Genomic DNA, 17,354 nt, shown 5'->3' with positions numbered 1-17,354 from the left:
GTTTTGGATAGATAGCTCTTCGTGTTGTTGTTTGTTTTCCAATTTTCCCAGAAGTGATTAGAGTCTATGGATTCTTCAATTACATTGAGCTGATTTCTGACGTGCTGTTCCTTCTTTTTCCGTAGTGTATTTCTGTATTGTTTTAGTGATTCACCATAGTGAAGGCGTAGGCTCAGGTTTTCTGGGTCTCTATGTTTTTGGTTGGATAGGTTTCTCAATTTCTTTCTTAGGTTTTTGCATTCTTCATCAAACCATTTATCACTGTTGTTACTTTTCTTTGGTTTTCTGTTAGAGATTTTTTTGATTTGATAGGGAAGCTGAGAGGTCAAATATACTGTTTAGGTTTTCTACTGCCATGTTTACACCTTCACTATTACAGTGGAACGTTTTGTCCAGGAAGTTGTCTAGAATGGATTGAATTTGTTGTTTCCTAATTGTTTTTGGTAGGTTTCAACACTACTTTCCTTCCATCTATAGCATTTCTTAATATTATTCAGTTCCTTTGGCTTTGATGCCTCATGATTGAGTATTGCTCTGTTCAAGTAGACTGTGATTTTGCTGTGGTCTGATAGGGGTGTCAGTGGGCTGACTGTGAACGCTCTGAGAGCTCTGCGTTGAGGTCGGTGATAAAGTAGTCTACAGTACTACTGCCAAGAGATGAGCTATAGGTGTACCTACCATAGGAGTCCCCTCGAAGCCTACCATTGACTATGTACATACCCAGTGTGCGACAGAGCTGCAGGAGTCGTGACCCGTTTTTGTTGGTTATGTTGTCGTAGTTGTGCCTAGGGGGCATATGGGGGAGGGAATGCTGTCACCTCCAGGTAGGTGTTTGTCCCCCCTGTGTGCTGAGGGTGTCAGGTTCTGGCGTTTAGTTCTGGCATTTGTCTCTCTCCCTCTCTCTCCATCTCTGTCTCTCTTTCTCTCCCTCCCTCTGTCTCTCTCTCTCTCCCTCCCTCTCTCTCTCTCTCTCTCTCTCTCTCGCTCTCTCTCTCTCTCTCTCACTCTGTGTCTCTCTCTCTCACTCTCTCTCTCTCTCACTTTGTCTCTCTCTCTCTCTCTCTCTCTCTCACTCTCACTCTGTCTCTCTCTCACTCTGTCTCTCTCTCACTCTGTCTCTCTCTCACTCTGTCTCTCTCTCTCTCTCTCTCACTCTGTCTCTCTCTCGCTCTCTCTCTCTCTCTCTCTCTCTCTGGTGAAAAATGCTAAATGCATATTCATCTGTAGACCATTCATATTTTAAAGTCTGCCTGACTCTGAACTGTAGTGAATGCTGAACTCTTCTAGAAATACACATGTTCATGTAGATTGCAGACCTTAAAATGATAATGTCATTGTAGCTTTAAAGGTCTACATATGTTGACCTCCTCTCTAGTCTTGGTCTAGTGTACAGTATAAGTTGTGGTTCTGAATCATACCCTGTCATTAGGGTTATAATCATAGGCTACTGGAATCTGAACGTTACTAGTGCACAGTATAAGTTGTGGTTCTGAATCATACCCTGTCATTAGGGGTTATAATCATAGGCTACTGGAATCTGAACGTTACTAGAGCACAGTATAAGTTGTGGTTCTGAATCATACCCTGTCATTAGGGTTATAATCATAGGCTACTGGAATCTGAACGTTACTAGAGCACAGTATAAGTTGTGGTTCTGAATCATACCCTGTCATTAGGGTTATAATCATAGGCTACTGGAATCTGAACGTTACTAGAGCACAGTATAAGTTGTGGTTCTGAATCATACCCTGTCATTAGGGTTATAATCATAGGCTACTGGAATCTGAACGTTACTAGAGCACAGTATAAGTTGTGGTTCTGAATCATACCCTGTCATTAGGGTTATAATCATAGGCTACTGGAATCTGAACGTTACTAGAAGCAGGATAAGTTGTGGTTCTGAATCATACCCTGTCATTAGGGTTATAATCATAGACTACTGGAATCTGAACGTTACTAGAAGCAGGATAAGTTGTGGTTCTGAATCATACCCTGTCATTAGGGTTATAATCATAGACTACTGGAATCTGAACGTTACTAGAAGCAGGATAAGTTGTGGTTCTGAATCATACCCTGTCATTAGGGTTATAATCATAGACTACTGGAATCTGAACGTTACTAGAAGCAGGATAAGTTGTGGTTCTGAATCATACCCTGTCATTAGGGTTATAATCATAGACTACTGGAATCTGAACGTTACTAGAAGCAGGATAAGTTGTGGTTCTGAATCATACCCTGTCATTAGGGTTATAATCATAGACTACTGGAATCTGAACGTTACTAGAAGCAGGATAAGTTGTGGTTCTGAATCATACCCTGTCATTAGGGTTATAATCATAGGCTACTGGAATCTGAACGTTACTAGAAGCAGGATAAGTTGTGGTTCTGAATCATACCCTGTCATTAGGGTTATAATCATAGGCTACTGGAATCTGAACGTTACTAGAGCACAGTATAAGTTGTGGTTCTGAATCATACCCTGTCATTAGGGTTATAATCATAGGCTACTGGAATCTGAACGTTACTAGAAGCAGGATAAGTTGTGGTTCTGAATCATACCCTGTCATTAGGGTTATAATCATAGGCTACTGGAATCTGAACGTTACTAGAGCACAGTATAAGTTGTGGTTCTGAATCATACCCTGTCATTAGGGTTATAATCATAGGCTACTGGAATCTGAACGTTACTAGAAGCAGGATAAGTTGTGGTTCTGAATCATACCCTGTCATTAGGGTTATAATCATAGGCTACTGGAATCTGAACGTTACTAGAGCACAGTATAAGTTGTGGTTCTGAATCATACCCTGTCATTAGGGTTATAATCATAGGCTACTGGAATCTGAACGTTACTAGAGCACAGTATAAGTTGTGGTTCTGAATCATACCCTGTCATTAGGGTTATAATCATAGACTACTGGAATCTGAACGTTACTAGAGCACAGTATAAGTTGTGGTTCTGAATCATACCCTGTCATTAGGGTTATAATCATAGACTACTGGAATCTGAACGTTACTAGAGCACAGTATAAGTTGTGGTTCTGAATCATACCCTGTCATTAGGGTTATAATCATAGACTACTGGAATCTGAACGTTACTAGAGCACAGTATAAGTTGTGGTTCTGAATCATACCCTGTCATTAGGGTTATAATCATAGGCTACTGGAATCTGAACGTTACTAGAAGCAGGATAAGTTGTGGTTCTGAATCATACCCTGTCATTAGGGTTATAATCATAGGCTACTGGAATCTGAACGTTACTAGAGCACAGTATAAGTTGTGGTTCTGAATCATACCCTGTCATTAGGGTTATAATCATAGGCTACTGGAATCTGAACGTTACTAGAGCACAGTATAAGTTGTGGTTCTGAATCATACCCTGTCATTAGGGTTATAATCATAGGCTACTGGAATCTGAACGTTACTAGAAGCAGGATAAGTTGTGGTTCTGAATCATACCCTGTCATTAGGGTTATAATCATAGGCTACTGGAATCTGAACGTTACTAGAGCACAGTATAAGTTGTGGTTCTGAATCATACCCTGTCATTAGGGTTATAATCATAGGCTACTGGAATCTGAACGTTACTAGAGCACAGTATAAGTTGTGGTTCTGAATCATACCCTGTCATTAGGGTTATAATCATAGGCTACTGGAATCTGAACGTTACTAGAAGCAGGATAAGTTGTGGTTCTGAATCATACCCTGTCATTAGGGTTATAATCATAGGCTACTGGAATCTGAACGTTACTAGAGCACAGTATAAGTTGTGGTTCTGAATCATACCCTGTCATTAGGGTTATAATCATAGGCTACTGGAATCTGAACGTTACTAGAGCACAGTATAAGTTGTGGTTCTGAATCATACCCTGTCATTAGGGTTATAATCATAGGCTACTGGAATCTGAACGTTACTAGAAGCAGGATAAGTTGTGGTTCTGAATCATACCCTGTCATTAGGGTTATAATCATAGGCTACTGGAATCTGAAACGTTACTAGAGCACAGTATAAGTTGTGGTTCTGAATCATACCCCGTCATTAGGGTTATAATCATAGGCTACTGGAATCTGAACGTTACTAGAAGCAGGATAAGTTGTGGTTCTGAATCATACCCTGTCATTAGGGTTATAATCATAGGCTACTGGAATCTGAACGTTACTAGAAGCAGGATAAGTTGTGGTTCTGAATCATACCCTGTCATTAGGGTTATAATCATAGGCTACTGGAATCTGAACGTTACTAGAAGCAGGATAAGCCATGCATGGAGCAGCTCTGGGGTTAATGCTGCATTTGGGGGATAAAGTCTAATTTTATTTTCTAGAGTTTTAGTGATAAACATCATGTTTTTTTTTTTAAATCAAAGATATGACAAATATATAGACATGTTAATCACTATTTAACAGACACGTTGTGGTTCTAGATGCTACCTATGAGCCTACATTTTCCCCCCATTTGTTCCAAGAAAATATGGAAATATTCTTACCGCATCATGTATTCTTATTCAAATATTAACATGTTTATATTTAATAAAATATTGATTTAAAAAACCTGCGGGCTTTGGTAAACCGAAATGGCGGTTACTTGCAAAAGCGTGGTAATAGGATATTTACTAGACTACTCTCCACATGAACAACAGACACTCAGACACTGTATATTGGCGTATTCAAAATGATCACTGTCACAGCCCGTTATACACTACTGGCGAACCTGTGCGGTGAAATACCGCTTTCCATTGATGTTCAATGGAAGGAAAGCGTTGAGAAGCGGAGTGGGCGGCGGACCGTTGGGTTGCGGAGTGGGCGGTGGACCGTTGGGTTGCGGAGTGGGCGGTGGACCGTTGGGTTGCGGAGTGGGCGGTGGGACCGTTGGGTTGCGGAGTGGGCGGTGGGACCGTTGGGTTGCGGAGTGGGCGGTGGACCGTTGGGTTGCGGAGTGGGCGGTGGGACCGTTGGGTTGCGGAGTGGGCGGTGGGACCGTTGGGTTGCGGAGTGGGCGGTGGACCGTTGGGTTGCGGAGTGGGCGGTGGACCGTTGGGTTGCGGAGTGGGCGGTGGGACCGTTGGGTTGCGGAGTGGGCGGTGGACCGTTGGGTTGCGCGAACGACGCGGTGAAAAAGGACGGCATTTCCCAACTTTATGCAAATCACCAGCAGCGACCACTGGGCGATGACCAATCATATCGAGTGGTTCCCATGACGAATTTGAAACTTTGCGACCCAATGTTGGAGACTTTCTTTAACAAAGATGGCTGACAAAAATACTAGGATGGAAGCAAATGTTAGGAATTATAATGAATCATGCAACAAATGTACAGTTGAGAGGAATATGTTAGTTAATGTAGAGACAAACGATTATGCATATTTTTTTTGGTCATGAAGTTAATTTACGAAAATTGCTACTTAGCAAGGTAGCTGACTAGCTAACATTAGCCAGCTAGCTACCTAGCTTTATGGGCGTTGTGATGAGTATGACATTGTAATTCTGGTTGTTTTAATGTTTTAGGGACTCCTGAGAAAACCAGTAAACCAGGCTGTGGTCTTTCTGAAACACCGTATGTAAAGATTCGAGCTAGCTAAAGCATTTCCTACAAATTGAATGTACAGTTTAAGATTGCCTTGCTGATATTTCCCATGCAATGCAGTTGAGGTAACGTAGCTAGCTAACTATTTTCTTGCTTATTGTGTAGTGGAGGATACAAATACCTGTATGCCTATGGATGTATAGCTAGCTATGTAGCCGATCTGTGTACGGGACCCTAACACGTTTGGCATAAATATTAGTTCAGAACCTAGCTATGAACCTCAGCTATCATAGCCGGTTGTATCGACTTCAAGACAGTCTGAATGACATTAATGAAGCCTATGGATTGAGTAGAATATAATATATCTTTATTGTGCCAAGGATGCAAGTCGTACATACATGTAGTTATTACCAAGCATGAGTTCCCCACATGTGTAGCCTGTACATTCACTGATCATGTACTCTACTTTGGCAAATAAAGGAGCTGTCCAGGTATGAATGTCTGTGAGACGTTATTTTTTTCAGTCATATCCAATACCAGGAGTATCCAACTCCAGTCTCTGAATGATGCTACTTCTGCATGTATGTATTACAATTATACACTTCAACAGTGTTTACCAATCCTGGTCCTGGGACATCATTGGTTACACATTGTAACTCTGCAGTAGACTAGAAACATGATTTAACTAGTTAAAGGCTGATTTGTAATTCATACAGGTAAAAGTCAGTAAATTAGAATATTTTGAAAAACTTGATTTATTTCAGTAATTGCATTCAAAAGGTGTAACTTGTACATTATACAGTGGGGAAAAAAAGTATTTAGTCAGCCACCAATTGTGCAAGTTCTCCCACTTAAAAAGATGAGAGAGGCCTGTAATTTTCATCATAGGTACACGTCAACTATGACAGACAAAATGAGAAAAAAAATCCAGAAAATCACATTGTAGGATTTTTAATGAAATTATTGGCATATGATGGTGGAAAATAAGTATTTGGTCAATAACAAAAGTTTCTCAATACTTTGTTATATACCCTTTGTTGGCAATGACACAGGTCAAACGTTTTCTGTAAGTCTTCACAAGGTTTTCACACACTGTTGCTGGTATTTTGGCCCATTCCTCCATGCAGATCTCCTCTAGAGCAGTGATGTTTTGGGGCTGTCGCTGGGCAACACAGACTTTCAACTCCCTCCAAAGATTTTCTATGGGGTTGAGATCTGGAGACTGGCTAGGCCACTCCAGGACCTTGAAATGCTTCTTACGAAGCCACTCCTTCGTTGCCCGGGCGGTGTGTTTGGGATCATTGTCATGCTGAAAGACCCAGCCACGTTTCATCTTCAATGCCCTTGCTGATGGAAGGAGGGTTTCACTCAAAATCTCACGATACATGGCCCCATTCATTCTTTCCTTTACACGGATCAGTCGTCCTGGTCCCTTTGCAGAAAAACAGCCCCAAAGCATGATGTTTCCACCCCCCATGCTTCACAGTAGGTATGGTGTTCTTTGGATGCAACTCAGCATTCTTTGTCCTCCAAACATGACGAGTTGAGTTTTTACCAAAAAAGTTATATTTTGGTTTCATCTGACCATATGACATTCTCCCAATCCTCTTCTGGATCATCCAAATGCACTTCAGACGGGCCTGGACATGTACTGGCTTAAGCAGGGGGACACGTCTTGCACTGCAGGATTTGAGTCCCTGGCGGCGTAGTGTGTTACTGATGGTTGGCTTTGTTACTTTGGTCCCAGCTCTCTGCAGGTCATTCACTAGGTCCCCCCGTGTGGTTCTGGGATTTTTGCTCACCGTTCTTGTGATCATTTTGACTCCCACGGGGTGAGATCTTGCGTGGAGCCCCAGATCGAGGGAGATTATCAGTGGTCTTGTATGTCTTCCATTTCCTAATAATTGCTCCACAGTTGATTTCTTCAAACCAAGCTGCTTACCTATTGCAGATTCAGTCTTCCCAGCCTGGTGCAGGTCTACAATTTTGTTTTTGGTGTCCTTTGACAGCTCTTTGGTCTTGGCCATTGTGAAGTTTGGAGTGTGACTGTTTGAGGTTGTGGACAGGTGTCTTTTATACTGATAACAAGTTCAAACAGGTGCCATTAATACAGGTAACGAGTGGAGGACAGAGGAGCCTCTTAAAGAAGAAGTTACAGGTCTGTGAGGGCCAGAAATCTTGCTTGTTTGTAGGTGACCAAATACTTATTTTCCACCATAATTTGCAAATAAATTCATTAAAAATCCTACAATGGGATTTTCTGGATTTTTTTTCCTCAATTTGTCTGTCATAGTTGACGTGTACCTATGATGAAAATTACAGGCCTCTCTCATCTTTTTAAGTGGGAGAACTTGCACAATTGGTGGCTGACTAAATACTTTTTTTCCCCACTGTATTTATTCATTGCACACAGACTGATGCATTCAAATGTTTATTTCATTTAATTTTGATGATTTGAAGTGGCAACAAATGAAAATCCAAAATTCCGTGTGTCACAAAATTAGAATATTACTTAAGGCTAATACAAAAAAGGGATTTTTTAGAAATGTTGAAAAAAAGTATGAAAATGAAAAATATGAGCATGTACAATACTCAATACTTGGTTGGAGCTCCTTTTGCCTCAATTACTGCATTAATGCGGCGTGGCATGGAGTCGATGAGTTTCTGGCACTGCTCAGGTGTTATGAGAGCCCAGGTTGCTCTGATAGTGGCCTTCAACTCTTCTGCGTTGTTGGGTCTGGCATTCTGCATCTTCCTTTTCACAATACCCCACAGATTTTCTATGGGGCTAAGGTCAGGGAGTTGGCTGGCCAATTTAGAACAGAAATACCATGGTCCGTAAACCAGGCACGGGTAGATTTTGCGCTGTGTGCAGGCGCCAAGTCCTGTTGGAACCTGAAATCTCCATCTCCATAGAGCAGGTCAGCAGCAGGAAGCATGAAGTGCTCTAAAAACTTGCTGGTAGACGGCTGCGTTGACCCTGGATCTCAGGAAACAGAGTGGACCGACACCAGCAGATGACATGGCACCCCAAACCATCACTGATGGTGGAAACTTTACACTAGACTTCAGGCAACGTGGATCCTGTGCCTCTCCTGTCTTCCTCCAGACTCTGGGACCTCGATTTCCAAAGGAAATGCAAAATTTGCTTTCGTCAGAAAACATGACTTTAGACCACTCAGCAGCAGTCCAGCTCTTTTTTTCCTTAGCCCAGGTGAGACGCTTTTCGCTGTTTCTTGGTCAACAGTGGCTTGACACGAGGTATGCGGCAGTTGAAACCCATGTCTTTCAAGCGTCTCTTGGTGGTGGATCTTGAAGCCCTGACTCCAGCAGCTGTCCACTCCTTGTGAATCTCCCCCACATTTTTGAATGGGTTTTTTTTCACAATCTTGACTAGGCGCGGTGATCCCTATCGCTTGTACACTTTTTCTGACCACAGTTTTTCCTTCCCTTTGCCTCTCTATTAATGTGTTTGGACACAGAGCTCTGAGAACAGCCAGCCTCTTCTGCAATAACCTTTTGTGTCTTTCCCTCCTTGTGCAATGTGTCGATGGTCGCCTTTGGACAGCTGTCAAATCTGAAGTCTTCCCCCATGTTTGTGTAGGCTTCAGAACTGGACTGAGAGACCATTTAAAGCCCTTTGCAGGTGTTTTGAGTTAATCAGCTGATTAGTTTGTGGCACCAGGTGTCTTCAAAATGTAACCCTTACACAATATTCTAATTTTGTGACACACGGAATTTTGGATTTTCATTTGTTGCCACTTCAAATCATCAAAATTAAATGAAATAAACATTTGAATGCATCAGTCTGTGTGCAATGAATAAATATAATGTACAAGTTACACCTTTTGAATGCAATTACTGAAATAAATCAAGTTTTTCAAAATATTCTAATTTACTGACTTTTACCTGTATATACAGAAACAGAATTTAAAAACAGTACACTACACTTCCTATGCATCATGTAAATACTCTAAAACAGGTGCATCTCAATATCTAATTTCCTTATGTAAATAAGGTATTTATGTTTTTTATTTTTTATAAATGTGCAAACATTTCTACAAACCTGTTTTCGCTTTGTCATTATGGGGTATTGTGTGTAGATTGAGGAGGGAGAAAAAAAACAATTGAATCCATTTTAGAATAAAGCTGTAACGTAACAAAATGTTGAAAAAGTCAAGAGGTCTGAATACTAACTGAATGCACTTCAAATACAAGTTCAATCTGTACTTCAATGCACATCTGGTGTGCATTATAAAACCAGAGAAAGAAAGGAGGTGGGGAGAGAGGTGTGACAGTGTCAAAGACAGACAGGGAAGGAGGTGAGAACAGAGGAGCAGGGAAGACAGACAGGGAAGGAGGTGAGAACAGAGGAGCAGGGAAGACAGACAGGGAAGGAGATGAGAACAGAGGAGCAGGGAAGACAGACAGGGAAGGAGATGAGAACAGAGGAGCAGGGAAGACAGACAGGGAAGGAGGTGGAGAACAGAGGAGCAGGGAAGACAGACAGGGAAGGAGATGAGAACAGAGGAGCAGGGAAGACAGACAGGGAAGGAGGTAAGAACAGAGGAGCAGGGAAGACAGACAGGGAAGGAGATGAGAACAGAGGAGCAGGGAAGACAGACAGGGAAGGAGGTGAGAACAGAGGAGCAGGGAAGACAGACAGGGAAGGAGATGAGAACAGAGGAGCAGGGAAGACAGACAGGGAAGGAGATGAGAACAGAGGAGCAGGGAAGACAGACAGGGAAGGAGGTGAGAACAGAGGAGCAGGGAAGACAGACAGGGAAGGAGATGAGAACAGAGGAGCAGGGAAGACAGACAGGGAAGGAGGTAAGAACAGAGGAGCAGGGAAGACAGACAGGGAACGAGATGAGAACAGAGGAGCAGGGAAGACAGACAGGGAACGAGGTAAGAACAGAGGAGCAGGGAAGACAGACAGGGAAGGAGATGAGAACAGAGGAGCAGGGAAGACAGACAGGGAAGGAGGTGAGAACAGAGGAGCAGGGAAGACAGACAGGGAACGAGGTAAGAACAGAGGAGCAGGGAAGACAGACAGGGAACGAGATGAGAACAGAGGAGCAGGGAAGACGGACAGGGAACGAGATGAGAACAGAGGAGCAGGGAAGACAGACAGGGAAGGAGATGAGAACAGAGGAGCAGGGAAGACAGACAGGGAAGGAGATGAGAACAGAGGAACAGGGAAGACAGACAGGGAAGGAGATGAGAACAGAGGAGCAGGGAAGACAGACAGGGAAGGAGATGAGAACAGAGGAGCAGGGAAGACAGACAGGGAAGGAGGTGAGAACAGAGGAGCAGGGAAGACAGACAGGGAAGGAGATGAGAACAGAGGAGCAGGGAAGACAGACAGGGAAGGAGGTGAGAACAGAGGAGCAGGGAAGACAGACAGGGAAGGAGATGAGAACAGAGGAGCAGGGAATACAGACAGGGAAGGAGATGAGAACAGAGGAGCAGGGAAGACAGACAGGGAACGAGGTAAGAACAGAGGAACAGGGAAGACTGCATATGATTAATGAATTACACTGCTACTAAACTTCATATTCTCTCATCAAAATTCCATAATAGTGTCTCTAGCGGTGTCTCCTAACCAGCCTTGGGCCCCCAGCTGGCCCGAGAGTTATCTTAGAGCGGGTGAGGTGGTGACGACTGGACTGGGGGTTGGCTTCCTATCTCACATCAAAACAAACCTGCAGATGAGAGACAGATGGAGAGAGAGATAGCATGATTAAGCCTTGTGTTGTTGTTTTTTATTCCAACACTGTCAGTCATCATAATCATCAGGAGGTGAAATGCAAAACTGAGCTTGTATCACTAACTCTGGGACTACTACATCTCTATCTGTATTTCAATGTAAAGCATCTCTTTGATAATACTTCCTGTTGACCCGACCAAGTGACCTCTCACCTCTGATCCTGCTGTGCCCTCTGTGTAGCCAGTTCAGATGCGGGAGGGGTTCACTAACACAGCTGATATCACCTAGAGGATTTATAGAGAAGGGGAGGGGTTCACCAACACAGCTGATATAACCTAGAGGATTTATAGAGAAGGGGAGGGGTTCACTAACACAGCTGATATAACCTAGAGGATTTATAGAGAAGGGGAGGGGTTCACCGACACAGCTGATATAACCTAGAGGATTTATAGAGAAGGGGAGGGGTTCACTAACACAGCTGATATAACCTAGAGGATTTATAGAGAAGGGGAGGGGTTCACCGACACAGCTGATATAACCTAGAGGATTTATAGAGAAGGGGAGGGGTCCACTAACACAGCTGATATAACCTAGAGGATTTATAGAGAAGGGGAGGGGTTCACTAACACAGCTGATATAACCTAGAGGATTTATAGAGAAGGGGAGGGGTTCACTAACACAGCTGATATAACCTAGAGGATTTATAGAGAAGGGGAGGGGTTCACCGACACAGCTGATATAACCTAGAGGATTTATAGAGAAGGGGAGGGGTTCACCGACACAGCTGATATAACCTAGAGGATTTATAGAGAAGGGGAGGGGTTCACCGACACAGCTGATATAACCTAGAGGATTTAGGGAGAAGGGGGGAGAGGGATGAAGTGAAGGAGAGAGACTGTTATTGAGAAAACCCTGTGTAGCTCAGTTGGTAGAGCATGGCGCTTGCAAAGCCAGGGTTGTGGGTTCGTTTCCCACGGGGGGCCAGTATGAAAAAATTTATGCACTCACTTACTGTAAGTCGCTCTGGATAAAAGCGTCTGCTAAATGACTAAAATGTAAATGTAAAACAAGGTAGTTAAAGAGACAGTGTTCAACAGGAATCTCGCTGCTCTGGCACCCCAATGGTGGAACAAGCTCCCTCACGACGCCAGGACAGCGGAGTCACTCACCACCTTCCGGAGACATTTGAAACCCCACCTCTTTAAGGAATACCTGGGATAGGATAAAGTAATCCTTCTACCCCACCCTTACCCCCCAAAAAAAAAAAAAAAAAAAACGTATTGTAAAGTGGTTATCCCACTGGCTATAAGGTGAATGCCCCAATTTGTATGTCGCTCTGGATAAGAGCGTCTGCTAAATGACGTAAATGTAAATGTGTGTGTGGCCTCACTTGGTGTCCACACTGAGTGGCTGCAGAGTACTTTATATTGAAAAACATGCAGACACACGAGGACAAACAATATAGTGTAGTTACATAAATAGAAATAATGGAGTGTCTTAATATTCTCCGTGGTTGGTCCTATTGCCTATACCTTCTAAGGTGGAAGGAGCCACAGTTATGCACCAGAGGCTGCTTACTGCACAACACAATCCATCAATCAGATTGATACACCAGTGTGTAGGTTATAGGGTGTCTAATTGATCTACATTTTTTCAATGTTGGTGACTCTTAAAAGAGCCTGTTTTGTTAATGTGCTGACATCACCCTTACCGGAACAGCACCCTCACCTGAGAAGTAGAAATCAAAGGGAGAGAAACTGTGTATTGAATAACTGCAGTTGACATAGTTAAGTAAATGGAAGAATACTTTTATTGCAATGTGGGTGTCTCTTAAAAGAGCCATCGGCTGTGCATAGTGTAGTCTATTGTAACGATCCCGGCAGTCTGAGTCGGGTCCTGTCTGGTGACTAGTTTTTCCTGTTCGTGATCTCCTGTTTCCCGAGGGTTCGGGAACGCTCCGGGGAGCTCTCTTGTTTTCCGCACCTGCATCCCATCAGCAATCTGCACACCTGGTCCTGATCATCACCCTTCTTAGGCTCTGGCCAAACATCCAGTTCCTGCCGGATCGTTAGCCATGAACATCACTGTCCGGGAACCCTCACCCTACCTCTGCCTGATGGTCGGCGGCTGCCGAGCCATCATTGGACCAACAACTGCACCCTCAACAACTCATCCACGCCGCCCGCTCTGTTCCCTGGATTATCCTGCACCTTTTTTGAATCTGTAATAAACCCTCACCTTCGTTCAACTCTCCTTGTCCTGGTCTGCTTCTGGGTTCTGTCTGAGGGAACCGTGACATCTATGGCACAAGGTGTTGCCAGGGAACAGCACCCTCTTCGAAGAGGTAGGAGGTGAAGATCTCCCGCACACGGATTTCCTCCCGTGCTGCGTTGTTGGCCCCCATCGATGCAACATCCTGATGCACCCAACCGTTCAGTGCCCTACACGGTAACTATAGGCAATCGTTTTTGAAGGAATCTCCAGTTGCAAGGTATCCGTAGGAATATGGAAGATAATATCATTATTAGACTTTTACATCACCAGGTCATTGTGGATTACTAAAGTATAATATCCCTTATAACAAATCATGATAACATCGAGATCATATCAAGGATAGCATCATAAATGAATACATAAATACCCCTTGAAGCTTGATGATGAGTTGATCATTTGAATCAGCTGTGTAGTGCTGAGGCAAAAACTAAAACGTGCACCCCTTTGAGTCCCTGGGACCAGGACTGAGAACCACCGCTCTTCATTGGGACCTCTTCATCTGCGGACAGGCTTTCACAGCTCTCTGTATCCGAGGACAGAAAACATCACAAGAAACAGGCTTCATTATACTCATATTAGACAGCACTGAATATGATGTTACTGTTATCTCTGTCCTCACTTCTCTCTAGGGACCGGAACCACAACAGAACCTGCCCTATCCAGAATAGCCTGTTCTCTCCCTTCTTTGACAGCTGGAGCTGCTATCCTTTCACCCTCTTCCATGGCTGTTTGCTAGTTACCTACAAATGCATTTGGAGTTTGTGTTTTTCATTTACAATGATAAATACATCAAGATAGCTAGCTAATATGAAGTTAGGTAGCTGGTGATATTGAATTAACTTAGCTATCTGTACAGTTGGCTAGCTAGAGCTATGTTAGCAGCTCATTTGAGTTAGCCTGCACTCCCAGCCATGTGGATGATTGGAGACAGGGCAACAAAGTTTGCTTGTCACCACAGAGGTTTAGAGCATGTTACTATTTACCTGTGAATAAATTCATTAAAAGGAGAATGGATTAAACTATTTTACCCATTTAATAACCAGACCTTCCTACAAACTTGCTATGCTGAATTGTTTGACACACAATCCAACTTGTTGCCAGCACACCCGCAGCTCTGGGAGGCGGGAAGAGCGCGCAATCGAACGTGCTGCCCACACGCGCCGCTCTGGGAGGCGGGAAGAGCGCGCAGCACTTTCCCACCTTCTAATGTACACGAGCTGTGAGAAAACCACGTGTGTGTGCGCCGCGTCATGCTGGGGGAGGAGGTAGACTGCTCCATTCCACTCCGGGTTTTGCCGAGTGCTGTGGCACGGTGGCTGGGCTATGAGCGGTGTGTGGAGTCCCTGGATTTCCACTTTCCTCGGTTGACAGAAACACAGAGGCGCTGTGTGTAGTAGGGGGTCTAGGGGATAAGTTATCTTAACAGAGAGCACAAGGTGCCGCTTCATGTAGCGGAACGAGGTTGGGCTGTTTCACTCAAGGCAGATATCTTGTTCGGAGAGGGGGGACAGGACGAGACAGAGAGAGAGATTCTGCTATGAACTGAACGGATTTAAAGAAGAAGTGAATTGTTATTTTCGGTTTGTAAACCTTTGACATTCTGCAGCGAGCCAGAGAAAGTAGAAATCACGGACGGACGGAGGAAGCAACGCAGACCTGGTTTCACCGCGCGGATTGTCCGGCCGTTTGGGTCGTCTATAACGGATTTATTTCTTAACAAAACACTTACAAGGATTTATTACCGATGACTGCAATGTGGAGAGTACGAGTGGTGTGTTGCACTTTGTCGGTGCTGTCCCTGTCATGTGGAGGAGATATCAAAGCGAAAACCTGCAGTGATGTTAGACAAGCATACACCGCCAAAGGGTTCAGTCTTGTCAACGTACCTCATCATGAAGTGTCAGGTAAGGCGGGAATACATGCCTGTAGAATAAACTACTGTCGGCTAATTGGTGATGTCTGTTTCGTTCCTGGCTTGTCTAACAGTTGGCTACAATAGTTAACGGTATCACTCCACGACGTTGCGTCAATTCATCGCCTGAATAAAAGTGCGCCTCAGGATATTTACTACGCCTACCATTAACATGGGATAGTAAATGGGATAGCCTTTTACCATATTACAACCTTTTCCATCCAAAGTATCTAATATCATTTTCTGACAGAAAAATCTGCAATAGCTTTAGCCATCAACAGGTTGTACTGTAGGCCTGTATGTTAACTTCAGCCAGTGTTGCACATCCTGTGGAAAAGCTGGCAGAACATTTGATGCTGTCTTTAGGTAGGGTTATGGTTAGAGGATATGATGTCTTTAGGTAGGGTTATGGTTAGAGGAGATGATGTCTTTAGGTAGGGTTATGATTAGAGGAGATGATGTCTTTAGGTAGGGTTATGGTTAGAGGAGATGATGTCTTTAGGTAGGGTTATGGTTAGAGGAGATGATGTCTTTAGGTAGGGTTATGGTTAGAGGATATGATGTCTTTAGGTAGGGTTATGGTTAGAGGATATGATGTCTTTAGGTAGGGTTATGGTTAGAGGAGATGATGTCTTTAGGTAGGGTTATGGTTAGAGGAGATGATGTCTTTAGGTAGGGTTATGGTAAGAGGATATGATGTCTTTAGGTAGGGTTATGGTTAGAGGAGATGATGTCTTTAGGTAGGGTTATGGTTAGAGGAGATGATGTCTTTAGGTAGGGTTATGGTTAGAGGGAGATGATGTCTTTAGGTAGGGTTATGATTAGAGGAGATGATGTCTTTAGGTAGGGTTATGGTTAGAGGAGATGATGTCTTTAGGTAGGGTTATGGTTAGAGGAGATGATGTCTTTAGGTAGGGTTATGGTTAGAGGGAGATGATGTCTTTAGGTAGGGTTATGGTTAGAGGGAGATGATGTCTTTAGGTAGGGTTATGGTTAGAGGAGATGATGTCTTTAGGTAGGGTTATGGTTAGAGGAGATGATGTCTTTAGGTAGGGTTATGGTTAGAGGAGATGATGTCTTTAGGTAGGGTTATGGTTAGAGGATATGATGTCTTTAGGTAGGGTTATGGTTAGAGGATATGATGTCTTTAGGTAGAGTTATGGTTAGAGGGAGATGATGTCTTTAGGTAGGGTTATGGTTAGAGGAGATGATGTCTTTAGGTAGGGTTATGGTTAGAGGAGATGATGTCTTTAGGTAGGGTTATGGTTAGGTGTGTGTTGTTGTGTTGTGGTCCAGAAACCACTCAACAAGACCAGGTGAGGTTAGAAATGTTGTTTCTTATAAACCAGACTCTCAAAACACAGAAAATCAACTTGTCTGGAGAGTAACTAGCTCCCTATTTGACTTGACTTGCTATGTAATAAGCTGTAAATAGTTCTGGATGTGGCATTAGGACATATGATTGGATTAGGCTCCAGTTTTACTTGAACAATGTCATTTGATGTAGCTATGGTAACCCTGAACTAGACAATCCATGTTCCAGTCTGATAAGATGCAACACCTATAAGGCATGGAGGTTGAAATATCTGTTGGCGTTTTGCAGAGCCTATTTATTGTGGTGAATCATCTGACAAAACCAACTCATGTTTATTCATGAGAGAAAGAAGCAAACAAACAAATCAATAAACAATGAATTTAGCAAAACTGTTTAAAAACAGAATGTATTGTTAATGACCAAGCCCCTGTCAGACTGGTACCCTAACCTACTGGTACCCTAACCTACTGGTAGTTTAACCTACTGGTAGTTTAACCTACTGGTACCCTAACCTACTGGTAGTTTAACCTACTGGTAGTTTAACCTACTGGTACCCTAACCTACTGGTAGTTTAACCTACTGGTACCCTAACCTACTGGTACCCTAACCTACTGGTAGTTTAAC

The 17,354-nt window shown here is 43.4% G+C and overlaps 1 long non-coding RNA gene across 2 annotated transcripts; it reads right to left on the bottom strand.

The window, feature by feature from the left end:
* Window positions 1-13,986: 13,986 nt before the first annotated feature.
* LOC121577199 lies at window positions 13,987-14,650 on the bottom strand. 2 transcript variants are annotated; one of them, XR_006659951.1, is made up of 3 exons: window positions 14,487-14,650; window positions 14,123-14,243; window positions 13,987-14,026 (listed from the first exon to the last, which is right to left on the bottom strand). It is a non-coding gene; the product is annotated as an uncharacterized LOC121577199 (long non-coding RNA). The 2 variants fall into 2 exon arrangements; XR_006002576.2 differs by having other exon boundaries at window positions 14,532-14,650.
* Between the last annotated feature and the right edge of the window lie 2,704 nt (window positions 14,651-17,354).

This window comes from Coregonus clupeaformis, unplaced genomic scaffold (assembly GCF_020615455.1).
Source record: "Coregonus clupeaformis isolate EN_2021a unplaced genomic scaffold, ASM2061545v1 scaf2058, whole genome shotgun sequence".
NCBI classification, from domain to species: Eukaryota; Metazoa; Chordata; class Actinopteri; order Salmoniformes; family Salmonidae; genus Coregonus; species Coregonus clupeaformis.
The sequence above is the reverse complement of the archived record's forward strand: the minus strand, read 5'-3'. Positions and strand labels throughout refer to the sequence as shown.